A 13,734-nucleotide genomic window follows, 5' to 3' on the forward strand; every position below is an offset into this window, starting at 1 on the left:
GGCTGGTCCTGCAGCGGGAAGGCGGTCTGCGGCAGGGGACGAGGTGCCAGGCGAGGTGGGAGAGTTGGGTCGGAGCCGGTCGTGCAGGGCCCCAGACCGCGGCCGGAGGCGGCTTCCGTTCTAAGCTCAGTGCGAAGCACTGGGAGCCGGTCTTGGTGACGTGGTCTTAGACTTAAATGCAGAAAAAAGTGGAAATAGGACACTTGGATTCTTTTTTTTATTTAGCTGAGCTATGTTCTTTCAGCTAGGCACCTGAATCCTTCCTCTCCATCACTTACCACAAATTAGCACTAACACAGAATATGTATTTAGTGACACTACTCATACAGAAAGAGGAAAAGTCAAGTGAAAGGGGGGTGGCTTTTCATGACAGGCAGTCAATCAAGATTTTTAAATATTTGAGTATCTACTTATTTGTTCCGCTTTGTTATATACTCAGACTCAATAACTGCAAGACAGTCACTGGCCACTCTCTATGTATTACAAGCTGGCTGAATTTTGTCCCGCCAAAATTCGTATTTTGAAGCCCTAACATCCAATGTGGTGAGGTACTTATGGCTGAACAAGATCATAAAGATGGAGCCCTAATCAGATAGGACTGGTGTACTTATCAGAAGATGGAGACACCAAACACCTCATGCTGCAAACACACAGAGAAAATGCCACCAGGGGCACAGCAGGAAGTTTCCACCTGAAAGCTAAGTACAAAAGCCTGACAAGAAACCAACCCTAGAGGGGACCTGATTGCGGACCTCCAGCCACCAGAACTGTGCAAAAATAACCATCTGCTGTTTAAGACATCCAGTCTGTGGTATTTGTTATGGCAGTCTGGGCAGGGAAATATATGATTTCTTAACAAACAAAACAAACCAACCTAATAAGATAACTGGCCAGGTTGATGATTCACACAAAAAGAGCCAAAGGAAATGAATGTTAGAACAAAATATTGTGTATCTTGCAGGCAAGGGGATAGTTTTTTGCATATATATATATATATATATATTTTTTTTTTTTAATTGAAGTATAGTCAGTTCACAACGTTGTGTCAATTTCTGGTGTACAGCATAATGCTTCAGTCATACATGAACATACATATATTCATTTTCATATTCTTTTTCACCATAAGTTACTACAAGATATTGAATATAGTTTCCTGTGCTGTACAGTATGAACTTGTTTATCTATCTTACATATATTAGTATCTGCAAATCTCAAACTCCCAATATAGTCCTTCCCACCCACTTCCCCCTCTGGTAACCATAAGTTTCTTTTCTATGTCTGTGAGTCTATTTCTGTTTTGCAGAGAAGTTCATTTGGCTTTTTTTTTTTTTTTTTTGGACTCCATATGTAAGTGACTTCATATGGTATTTTTCTTTCTCTTTCTGGCTTACTTCACTTAGAATGACAATCTCTGGGTCCATCCATGTTGCTGCAAATGGCATTTTATTATTTTGTATGCCTGAGTAGTATTCCATTGTATAAATGTACCACAACTTCTTTATCCAGTCATCTGTCAATGGACATTTAGGTTGTTGCCATGTCTTGGCTATCATAAATAGTGCTATGAACACTGGGGTGCATGTGTCTTTTTGAATTAAGGTTCCCTCTGGATATATGCCAAGGAGTGGGATTGCTGGATCATTTGGTAAGTCTATTTCTAGTCTTTTGAGGAATCGCCATAGTGTTTTCCATAATGGCTGCACCAAACTACATTCCCACCAACAGTGTAGGAGGATTCCAAGGGGATATTTTGATCAAGGTGATCTCTCAGTGACTGGGGGGGGGGGATACACCTATACCTGGATAGTTACAAAACTTGGTGTCATGTTTATTAAACACATGGGAATAGGGTAACAATGACTTGAGACAGGAGAGTACTATGGAGTCACTGAACATGGAAGATCCACACATAACCAAAACTTTTTAAAATGGAAATATAGAAAAGCTTCATGACATCTGATTTGACAATGATTTCTTGGATATGACAGCCAAAGGACAAACAACCAAAGAAAAAACAGATAAATTGGGCGACATCAAAAGTAAAAACTTCCACAGGAAACAACACAATAAACAGAGTGAAAAGCCTACCTACAGGACGGGAGAAAGTATTTGTAAATCATGTATCTGAGAAGAGGTTAATATACAGAATATGTACAGGACTCCTATAACTCAAAAACCAGAAAACAAGTAACGTGATTAAAAACAAAAATGAAAAACAAACAGACATTTCTCCAAAGAAGATACGTTCAACATCACTAATTATTAGGGAAATGCAAATCAAAACCATAATGAGATATCACTTCATACCCTTTAGTATAGATACTATCAAAAACACAGAAAGTAACAAGTGTTAATGAGGATGTGGGCAAATTGGAACCCTTGTGCACTGTTGGTAGGAATGGAAAATGGGAACATCACTGTGGAAAACAGTACAGCAGTTCTTCAAAAAATTAAAAATAAAACTGTCATATGATCCAGCAATTTCACTTCTGGGTATTTACCCAGAAGAATTGAAAGCAGAGTCTCAAAGAGATATTTGCACACCCAAGTTCATTGCAGCAGAAGCCACAGTAAGCCAAAAGGTGGAAGCAACCCAAGTGTCTGTTGACAAATGAGTGGACAAGCAAAATGTGGTCTATACATGCAACCAAATATTATTCAGTCTTAGAAAGAAATTCTGGCATAGGCTACAACATGGATGAACCTTGAGGACATTATGCCAAGTGAAATAAGCCAGTCATAGAACAAATACTGTATGATTCCACCCATATGAAGGATCTAGAGTAGTCAAACTCATAGAAGTGTAATGTAGATGGCAGTTGTCAGGACCTGGTCAGGGGGAAAATGGGGAATTGTGTAGTGGGTAGAGTTTTTAGCTTTTCAAGATGAAAACGTTCTGGAGATTAGATGCAAAACAATGTGAATATGCTTAAGACTATTGAACTGCACACTTAAAAATGGTTAAGATAGTAAATTTTATGTTATGTGTATTTTACCACAATTAAAAAGATTTTAAAGGATGTGTAGCTTCTAGTGACTCGGACAGTTAAGAGCTGCATGTACCCTTCGTGGCATCCACTCACATTCGTGCAGCAGAAGCAAAAGCCCTGCACTGTGGAGCTGTTGGGCAGACGCAGCTCAGACTCTGAGCTATAATTGGACAACAGCCAAAGAAAACCACCTGACCTATAACGTCAAAGGCAGAGAAACCATTTTCTGTATGAAAAATTGCACACATAATAGAACTGTTGACCAGTACAATGAAACTAAGGTGAAAATATGAAGAAAAATATTGGAAAAACTAAAACTTAGGCCAGTTCAACACAATGTACTAGTTTCAATTGTTTATTCAGAAAAATGAGTATAATATGTGTCAAAGCAAGTACTTCCTGAATGCCTTTGCCTAGATGATTCAGATAACTCAGACTCCGCTTATCCTAAAATTCATTGTCTACTCGTTTTCCAAGTACTGCTCTTAAGCCAAGGCTCCTCAACAAAGCTTGTAAGATCCCTCATGATATAGCTCCTTATCCCTCTTTGACTCCATCTCTCACTACCCACTTTGCTTACAACTTAGACCTGGAAAAACCTGAATGCCTTTCAATCCCTGAACTACACAGTTCCCTCTAACTCCTGACCCTCTGAAGATGTGTTATCCACACCCTGGCTAGAAAATTCCTCCCTGGAACATTTTGCCAATGGATAACTTCTATTTATCCTTTAGCACTAAGCTCCTCTGGGAAAAAACTCCTGACTCCATCCCTAAGCTGGGGTGAGTGCCCATCCAGAGGTTTCCATGGCAACTGTGGCCACATGTGTCAAAACTGCTCTGCTTCTCATCCCCTTCTAGGTATCTCGTCAGATACTCTGAGACATTCTCAAGTCTACCTCCAGGGCCTACAGTACAGCCTATCACATAGAAAAGGCAAGAAAAGCAGGGGTGGGGGGTTATAGGGATTCCTCCTCTCACGTCATGTTCTGCTGCTGCCCTGGCTCTATATACACATTTCTCATCTAACATCCTATAGTCTCTCACCCCATCTATTGTGATGACTTCCTGACTTGTCTGTTTCTTTGTTTCTTTGTTTCCAGCCTCTGGACTCTATAATTTATCCTCCATTTTAGAAGAGTACAATTACTAAAACAATGTAATCAGGCTCGTCTCCAGCTTAAAATCTTCCAATGGATCCCTACTGGTTATAGAAAATAAAACTTTTAACTTTCTTAACATAGTGTACAAAACCCTCCCATCTCTAAGCTCATAATTCCTCTTCCTGACTGTGTTCATAAAGACCATACCCTCCTACTTTGATGCCTCAGTCTCAAACTGCCAGGGTTCAACTCCTGGCTCCAATATTGACTAGGCTGGTGTGCTTGGGAAAGTGATGGAACTTCTCTGTGCCTTAGTTTGAAAATGTGATGAATAGAATAGTAAGTGTCTATCACATAGGGCTATGTTATGATTAAATGATACTTTGTGTAAAAAGCATACAGCACTGCCTGGCACATGGGATGCATTATTTAGGTGGTAGCTATAATTATTACCCATCCTCTTTCAAGAACAGGCAAAACACTGCTTCTCTTATAAAGCCTTTATTGACTACCTGCAGTATTTTGCTACAGCTCTAGTAAAAAAAAAAACACCACAGATGGGGTGGTTAAACAGCCAAAATTTATTTTCTCACATTTCCACAGACTAAAAGTAAAAGACACTGGGTCTGGCTTCTTTTGAGAATGCTTCCCTTGACTTGGAGGTGGCTGCCTTCTCACTGAATATGCACATGGTCTTTCTTCTATACCCATGTGTGTGTGTCTCTGTCCTGGTGTCGTCTTCTGGTAAGGACACCAGTTCATATTGGATCAGGGCCCACCCATATGTCTTCATTTTACCTTGGTTAACTCTTTAAAGGTCCTATCTCCAAATACAGATACATTCTGAGGGACTTCCACATGTGAATTTGGCGGGGGGCCCAATTCAGCCGATAACACTGGCTTACTGCAAACTGCTTCATTTCCTCCTTTGTATCCCTAAGGTATCCTCAACGTAGTATCCTAAACACACCTTTACTAGGTACCTGCACAGCTTTGTTTTGCATTTAGTTGTTGTAAACATGTTTCCTCCTATGCCTACTAGATAGCGTGTCTTACTTATTGTTGTATCTCCATTGCCTAGGAAAGTACTTAGCACACAACAGATGCTCAACAAATATTTGTGGAATGAGTAAATAAATGAGGAAAAGATTAAATGAATGAATGAGAGAAAAGAAAGCTTAGTCAAAGGGAGGCAAATTAGGAGGCCCCTATAATTCACTAGGAAAGAGATATTAGGGTATGACTGAAGTACTAGCAGTAAAATAGGTTTATTTATTCATTCATTCCAAAAACATTCACTGAGTAAGAGCATAAATATGGGTACAACAGTTCCAATTTCCATCATAATATTAATGACAACAATAATCAAAAATATTCACACAGCAATGTTAATGCCCTAAACATAGTAACTGATCTAATCCTCAAAGCAGCCCTAGAGTTAATTTTTGGTATATCCTGAGAGGTAGGGATCCAAAGTCTTTATTTTGCCTATGGCTATCCTGCTACTTCAGTACCACTTGTTGAGCCCAACCACTTTTTATTTACCATCCCCTCCCTCCTGTTCCCATGTCCCTCATACCTGGCTAGGACACATGGTTCACTATTTTAATAATGCCTCGGCTTACAGCTTAAGCCCCCTGGCCACTCTCTCTGTCACTAATACTTTGCCTAGCAAAACTCCACCTGGCAGATAGAAAGAGCTCAATGAGTTCCAGGTTGTATTGGTGAGAAATGGTATAGCCTGGTAAAATTCTTTTTTTTTTTTAATTGAGTTATAGTCAGTTTACAATGTTGTGTCAATTTCTGGTGTACAGCACAATTCTTTAGTCATACGTGAATATACATGTATTCATTTTCATATTCTTTTTCACCGTGAGCTACTACAAGATATTGAATATATTTCCCTGTGCTATACAGTATAAACTTGTTTCTCTATTTTATATATACCTGTCAGTATCTGCAAATCTCAAACTCTCAGTCTAACCCTTCCCACCCTTCTCCGTCCTGGCAACCACAAGTCTGTATTCTATACCTGTGAGTTTGTTTCTGTTTTATATATAAGTTCATTTGTCTTCTTCTTCTTCTCCTCCTCCTCCTCCTTCTCCTTCTCCTCCTCCTCCTCCTTCTTCTTCTTCTTTTTTTAGATTCCACATGTAAGTGATACCATGCTGTATTTTTCTTCCTCTTTCTGGCTTACTTCTCTTAGAATGATATTCTCCAGGGCCATCCATGTTGCTGCAAATGGCATTATGTTGTCATTTTTTTATAGCCTGGTAACATTCTTGAATTCTTCTACATAAAGCAGGAGATAATACAGTCTTCTGGATGGAAACTCAAGGTAATCTACAAAGGAAAAAGAGTCAAACTATCAGCGGAATTCTCATTATCAACATTGAAAGCAGAAAGTGAATGGATGGTGCCTCCAGAACACTGAGAGAAAGAGACTACAACCCGAGCACCCCACTCACATTAAGACAAAGTTGTGCACCAACAACCTGACACTGCCGTCTCAGGGCAAACAGGCATCTGAGACGGTGTCCTGTATGTCAGGGTCTCCCAAGTGACAGAACAACAGAGCTAACATGAGACAGATGACAGACAGATAATATACATGTACGTAAATGTATATAAAATAGGAATTGGCTCATATGATTATGGAAGCTGACAAGTCCCAAGAGCTGCTGTCAGCAGGCAGAGACCCCGGACAGCAGATGGTGCAGTTCCATTCTGAATCCAAAGGCCTGAGAATGGGGAGAGATGATGTAGTCCAGTCTGAATGCTGACAGGCCAGGACAGAAGTGTTAGCAGAGTGAGACTCTAAATTGGAAGGCCCACCGAAGTGCGGGTTCTTGCCCTCAGCCGTAAAAGAATTCGCAGCAGAGGCAGAGTGACAAAGTGAAAAGCTGCTTTACTGCTCTAAAGAGGAAGAGGAAAGAAAGCACTTGAGTTAGGAACCATCTGCCAAGACGCCAGTCAAGACAGCTCCAGCTCTGGATTAGGCCATGTGGACTTTTATTAGAAGCTTCTGCCATCATGTCCTCCTTCCGGGTGTGCTGGAGCCAATCACCTTCTTTTCCATCCTTGTAAGGGCTTTTCCGTTTGCTGTCATGGCAACTGTCAACTGTCTAGGCGCCTGTAGGTGTGTCATTTAGCAGCTATTACATTACAGTGAGCCTATAACGAGACTCAATGTCCTCTGGACATCAAATATTCTGCCATCTTGGGCTTAATAGGTTCTAACCAGTTCTTATTTCTTCTCTTTGCAGCTGCCTTCTGAGACTTACATAAGAGTGATTGGTTTCTATTCGAGGGAGGGGTTGGGATATAATCCTGGGAGCAATAACCTTAGTAACATGAGGCTATAAACAAGAGTAAACGAGAGGCGGGGTGTGGGGGTGGAGGTAGGTGCGGGGCAGGTTGTGGCGAGGCTGCAGAGACCTGCTGGGTATCAGAAGAGTGAATGTTTCAGTTTGAATCCAAAGGCAGGGGGGAAAAAACACTGATGTCCTAGTTCAAGGCACTGAGGCAGGAGTGGGAGAGCCAACCTTTTTGTTCTATTTAGGCCTTCAACTGACTGAATAGGGCCCACCACTCACTCTACCTATTCAATTGTTAATCTCAACCAAAGCACCCTCTAATTAACCATCACATACCCTCTCCGTGCTCCAGTTGAATAAGATATCTTACAAAAGCCTTCTTTTTCATGTTTAACAATCTTTACAAAAGGCTTTAGTATAGCTGTAAAAGAAGCAGCATGGAGACTTCAGATAAAGAAAAGAGAGAGGAAAAAAACCCACTGGTGAGTCATGATCCCCACTATTAATAAGGATAGACTGTCTGGAAGTTTGTAATGCAGGAGCCAAATATTCATGAAATAGATGGGACTGAAACCAACTCCACTAAAACTGAGATCTTCTGCTGAATTTATGATTAACCTGTCTGTCCAAAACTTTACTCCCTGTCTTGTCCCACACCTGTTCCCCTAAGATTGAGGAGTATCAAAGAAAAGGTGGGAATGAAACCAAGTAGGAACCTGCAGGGCCCTAATGGATACAAATGCCCCTGTGTTCCCTGTTTCTTGTTTGTAGAATAAGGCTTTAGTCTCCTAGGCCTTCCCTGAGTTCCAAAGAGCAGGCACAGGCAGTTACTAATTAGGGAAAGGAGGGATGGAAGAAACAAAGGAAAAGCAGTTAAATGAGAAAAGTAATGACAATAGTTCAGTGATAACAGAGTCCTAGTTCCTCCTCAGGGGGATGCACATAACAGACGGGCGTCTTTGAGCTCTTCTTCAGCAAAGATCCCCACCCACCCGGGCAGAGGATGGTGACTATATGCTGACTACCAGCATGCAGACCTCAGACTGCTTTGAAACAGAAAGCCTACGATTGAGATTCCTGAAACATCACCCTGTTCCCTCACCACCAACCAATCAGAACAAAGTCATACACCCGGCAGCCCTCACCCCCAAATGCTGCCTTTGAAAACTCTCCCATGAAAACCACTGGGGAGTTTGGGTCGTTTGAGCAAGAGCTGCCCATACTCCTTGATTGGCACCTGCAATAAACGCTCTACTTTCCTTCACCGCAAACCAGTATCAGTAAATTGGCTGTGTGGTGAGCAGACCCAAGTCTGGTTCAATAATAGGATATACTGTAAGAAAAAAACTGACAATAGTATAACTGAAAACTGAAAATACTACTCATATCAGTGACATTCAGGAGTTGGGGACAGAGCATTTTAAAGGGCTCAACTGGGGGTGAGAGTAGACAAGGGGAAAGAGACTGGATATGAAAGTGTTCATCTTATTAGGAGTGAAGGAGGAGTTGGGAACATATAGAGCATCTTGGTAGAAGAAACAGTTTGTATCTTGACTTCAAATAGTAGCGAAGTCCATGTCTGATTTGGACAGAACATACAGGAGATGACCATTAATGAAATAAAAGTATGGTAGGGTCAAGGGCAGCGTGTGTGGCAATGCCAGCTCAGTAGATTTCTTGGTTCCTAAAGACACAAGACATAAAGATAGCTGATTTCCTCCCCAAGCCCTGAAGACGCCAGTGATTAAGATCACTGATAGAATATGTCTTGCTACCTGCAAGTAAGTTACATTTTCAGCTAATGATAAATCTTTATAAAGTTTTCATGAAAAATAATTTCCCCTTTTAAAGGTGTGTCATCAGGTCCCCTTTCAAACAGTCTTTCCTGAGATGTGCTAATTTATGATGACAAGGACTGCTTCCTCTACACTGGCAGGCACAGAGGATCTCACCTTCCCTATCTGAGTGTCAGAAAGCCCACTGCCCTCTCCTGCTGTCCTTTCTCCGTATGGATGTCACAAAACACTACTTCCACTAGCCATTAAGCGTTCCCGGGGCTGGGGGGGGATGGTTGTCTTGGACTGTACCTGTGTGCAAAAGAAACCTACCATGTTGATGAACTCAGAATCTGAGGTGTGGCGGCCTCCCGGTTTCTGGCTGGTGGGAGCCCATTTCCTTTCTACATGCATATTTGCAGTTAGCAACTCAGTCTTATTTTAAATTACAAGCATGATCTTATTTTCATGCCCCAGAAATAAGTTAGAAGTACATACTGTGAGGCCTATCTTGGGAAAGAAAAGGTTTGGGGAGACCTGGAACCCTGGGTTGGTGAGCCATGCTCTGGGAAAGGAAGGTGGGGTAAACCCCTGAGTTGTGTCTTCTGTCTCCGACTCATTGCCTTGGGAAGATCACTACCTGCCCCTCATCACTCTGAAACTTTGTATTCATTACTTTGGGCTGTCAGTAACAAAGCACCACAAACCACAGACATTGTCTCATAGTCCTGGAGGGTAAAAGTCCAAAATCAAGGCATTAGCAGAGCTGTGTTCTTTTTGAAACCTGCAGGAAAATGCTGTCTTGAACCTTCCTATCTTCTGGTGATTTGCTGGCAATCTTTGGCACTTCTTGGCTTCCAGTTGCCTAACTCCTATATCTGTCTGGGTCATCCCATAATGACCTCCTTGTCTGTCTCCACATGGCTGTCTTCTTATAAGGACATCAGGTATACGGGGTTAGGGCCCAGCCTACTGCAGTATGCCCTCATCTTAACTAATTAACAACAATGACCCTATTTCCAAATAAGGTCATATTCTGATGTACTGCGACTAGGACTTCAGCATATCCTTTTTGGGGGATACATTTCAGCTCATAAAAGGTTGATGGTACACACAAACACAATCCCAGCAGCATAGGCTCCAGTGGGGTTATGCCAGGAGTCACCAGAGCCTAGTTAACCTCTGAGAGTCCTATTTCCCCTCCACGGCCCTAACATCAGGTATTTCCAGCTATAGGAGAAAAGCCCTTTCAGAAGGCTGCTGCTACGAGAAAAGATACAGGGAGGTTTCCCAAGAGAAACAACCATCTGGTGAGGGTCAGTGAAGTGGGTAGTCAGAGGTAGATTGTGAGCTATAGGTTCTCTGCTAGGGAGCATGCCTCTTCCCCTGAGTCACCAGGTGCAGCATAATCTAGGGCCTGAGCCCTGGTCACCTGGGAAGTGAGCTTATAGGCAGAAGTTTCAGATACCTGTGAAGCATAACCATGATAAAAGATAGAAACAAGCTGCACAAACTAGAAGACGAGCCAAAATTAGCAGAACAGCAGAGCCAGAATTTAAAATAAACACAGTGCATACTGCAAAGAGATGAAATGACAGTTTTGACACAAAGAACAAAAAAGAACTAATAAATAATCCAAGTGGAACTACTGAATATGAAAACGAACATTTGAAGTAAAGAACCCTGGAGCTGGGATAAACAGCAGACAGAACATAATTGAAACAGATTTGTGCACCAGAAGGTTGGGTTGAGGAGCTCTCTGGAAGGCATCAGGAAGGAAGGAGGACAAGAAAAGTTTAAAGAAAAATTGATACGGAAGCCAAAAATATAATTGTCACAATTGATATAATAGGCTGATTTAAAGGAGAAAAAAACAAATGGAAGAGAGAAAATATTTTTAATGGGATCTGGAATTAAGGGTGGGTGACCTCAGACTGAAATGACTCCTTGAGTGTAAAACAGGAGATAAAGAAAAAAAAAAACACTTGCACTAGACACATTGTAGTGCAATTTAACAATATAAAAGAAAGAAAATAGAGAGAAATCCTAAACACTTTTAGAGACAAGACATTACTTCCAAAAGAAAACTAATCTGATTAACATCGGACTTGTCAATGATGATACTGGAAACAAGAAGACATAGAATAATATGTTCATACCGTTGAAAGAAAAGAATTTTGATCCTAGAACTTTATAATTGGGGTAAACATCATTGGAAAGTGACAGTGCGTGATGAATAAGTGGAGCAGAGGATCTTTTAGGGCAGTGAAACTACTCTGTACGACATTCTACCGGTGGATAGGTGTCTACCAGCGGATACAGTTTCAAAACCCATAGAGTGTGCAACAGCAAGAGTGAACCCTAATGTAAACTATGGACTTGGTGATAATGATGTGTCAACGTGGGTTCATAGATTATACATATGAACCACTCTGGGGTGGGATCTTGATTGTAGAGAAAGTTGTCATATGTGGGGGCAGGGGGCATATGGGTAATCCCTGTACCTTCTGCTCAGTTTTGCTGTGAACCCAAAAAGGACATAAAAATAAAAATCTGTATTTTTAAAGTGATGATGCAATAAACTTATTCTCAGACACAGAGAGCCTTTTCTGAAAACACTTATTCTTATGTAGGAGGAACTACTCTAGTAAGAAGGACATGACTGAGCTGCCGTGGTCGTCAGCTCCACAGGCTCAGTACACATTCCTCATCAGCACATGGAGGAGGACTGTCTGTCTAGGGTGAACCTGTGCTTCTAAACTTGTACACAAGCTGTGCCTGACAGCTTGTTCATTTATAAGACACCAAACGTTTGTGTTGACCTGAGAGTACAGCATCTGGGAAACCATATTATCAGAGACCTACCTATGAGTTGGGATTAGAAGGGTGCATTAACTTTGAGAAGTTCCTCTCAGTTCCTCCGCCTGATCAGCATTTAGGCAGGTTTTGCCAGTTTGGGCTTTTGTGAGACTCCTTGTTTTCTGAGCTACATGATCAGTTTACAGACAGAATACAAAACTGTTCTCTGCCTACTAAATTACAATCATGTTTCAGATGGCCCTTATTTTTATTTCAAGGTCACCTTGATTGGGACTTTGAGCCTTCTTAGGTGTTATTTGAAAATACACACATATACACACAACAAACGTATTTGTATCTAAGATCTATTTCAAGTTAGTTTTTGTGGAAGGTGTAAGATCTGTGTCTGAATTTTTATTTGTTTGTTTGGCTGTGGCTGTCCAATTGTTCCGTACAATATGTTGAAAAGACTAACCTTCCTCCATTTACCTGCCTTTACTCCTTTGTCAAAGATCAATTAACTGTATTTGTGGGGGTCTACTTCTGGTGTCTCTGTTCTGTTCCACTGAACTCTTTGTCTATTCTTTCACCAATACTACGTTGTCTTGCTTACTGTAGCTTTATACAGTGTTTCAAAGTTGGGTAGAATCAGTCCTTAGACTTTGTTATTCTTCTTCAGTATTGTGTTGTTTAGTCTGGGTCTCTTGACTTTCTTTTTAAACTTCTGAATCTGTTCACTGATAACCACAAATTTTGGTAAGTTGAATTTTAACCTTAATTTAGTTTAAAATATGTTGAAATTTTTGTTGAGACTGTTTATTTGACAATGTGTTATTTAGAAGCATGTTGCTTGACCTCCAAATATTTTTGGATTATCTAGCTATCTTTCTGTTACTGACATCTAGTTTAACTTCATTAGGGTTTGAGAACATTTTTTGTATGATTTCTATGGTTTTAAATTTGCTAAGATGTGTTCTATGGCCCAAAATGTGGTCTATCTTGTTGAACATTCCATGTGAGCTCAAGAAGAATGTTGAATCTCAGCTCCTAGAATAATGGAAATAAAAGAAAAAAAAAAACCCAAATGGGACCTAATTAAACTTAAAAGCTTTTGCACAGCAAAGGAGACTATAAACAAAACAAAAAGACAACCTACAGAATGGGAGAAAATATTTGCAAATCATGTGACTGACAAGGGACTAATTTCCAAAATATATACAAACAGCTCATACAGCTTAACATATTTTTATAAAATTTTAAAAAGACAACCAAAAAATAGGTGTAAGATCTAAATAGACACTTCTCCAAAGAAGACATCCAAATGGTCCATGGGTATGAAAAAATGCTCAACATTGCTAATTATCAGAGAAATGCTAATCAAAACTACAATGAAGTATCACCTCATACCAGTCAGAATGGCCATCATTAAAATGTCTACAAATAATAAATGCTGGAGAGGCTGTGGAGAAAAGGGAACCCTCCTACACTGCTGGTGGGAAGGTAAACTGGTGCAGCCACTATGGAAAAGGTGTGGAGGTTCCTTAAAAAACTAAAAATAGACTTACGATATGATCCAGGAATCCCACTCCTGGGCATATATCCAGAGAAAAATACAATTCAAAAAGATACATGCATTCCAGTGTTCACAGCAGCACTACTTACAATAGCCAAGACATGGAAACAATCCAAATGTCCACTGACAGATGAGTGGACAAAGATGTGGTATATTTACACAATGAAATATTACTCAG

The sequence above is a fragment of the Camelus dromedarius genome, chromosome 20 (assembly GCF_036321535.1).
Source record: "Camelus dromedarius isolate mCamDro1 chromosome 20, mCamDro1.pat, whole genome shotgun sequence".
In the NCBI taxonomy this organism is placed as follows: domain Eukaryota; kingdom Metazoa; phylum Chordata; class Mammalia; order Artiodactyla; family Camelidae; genus Camelus; species Camelus dromedarius.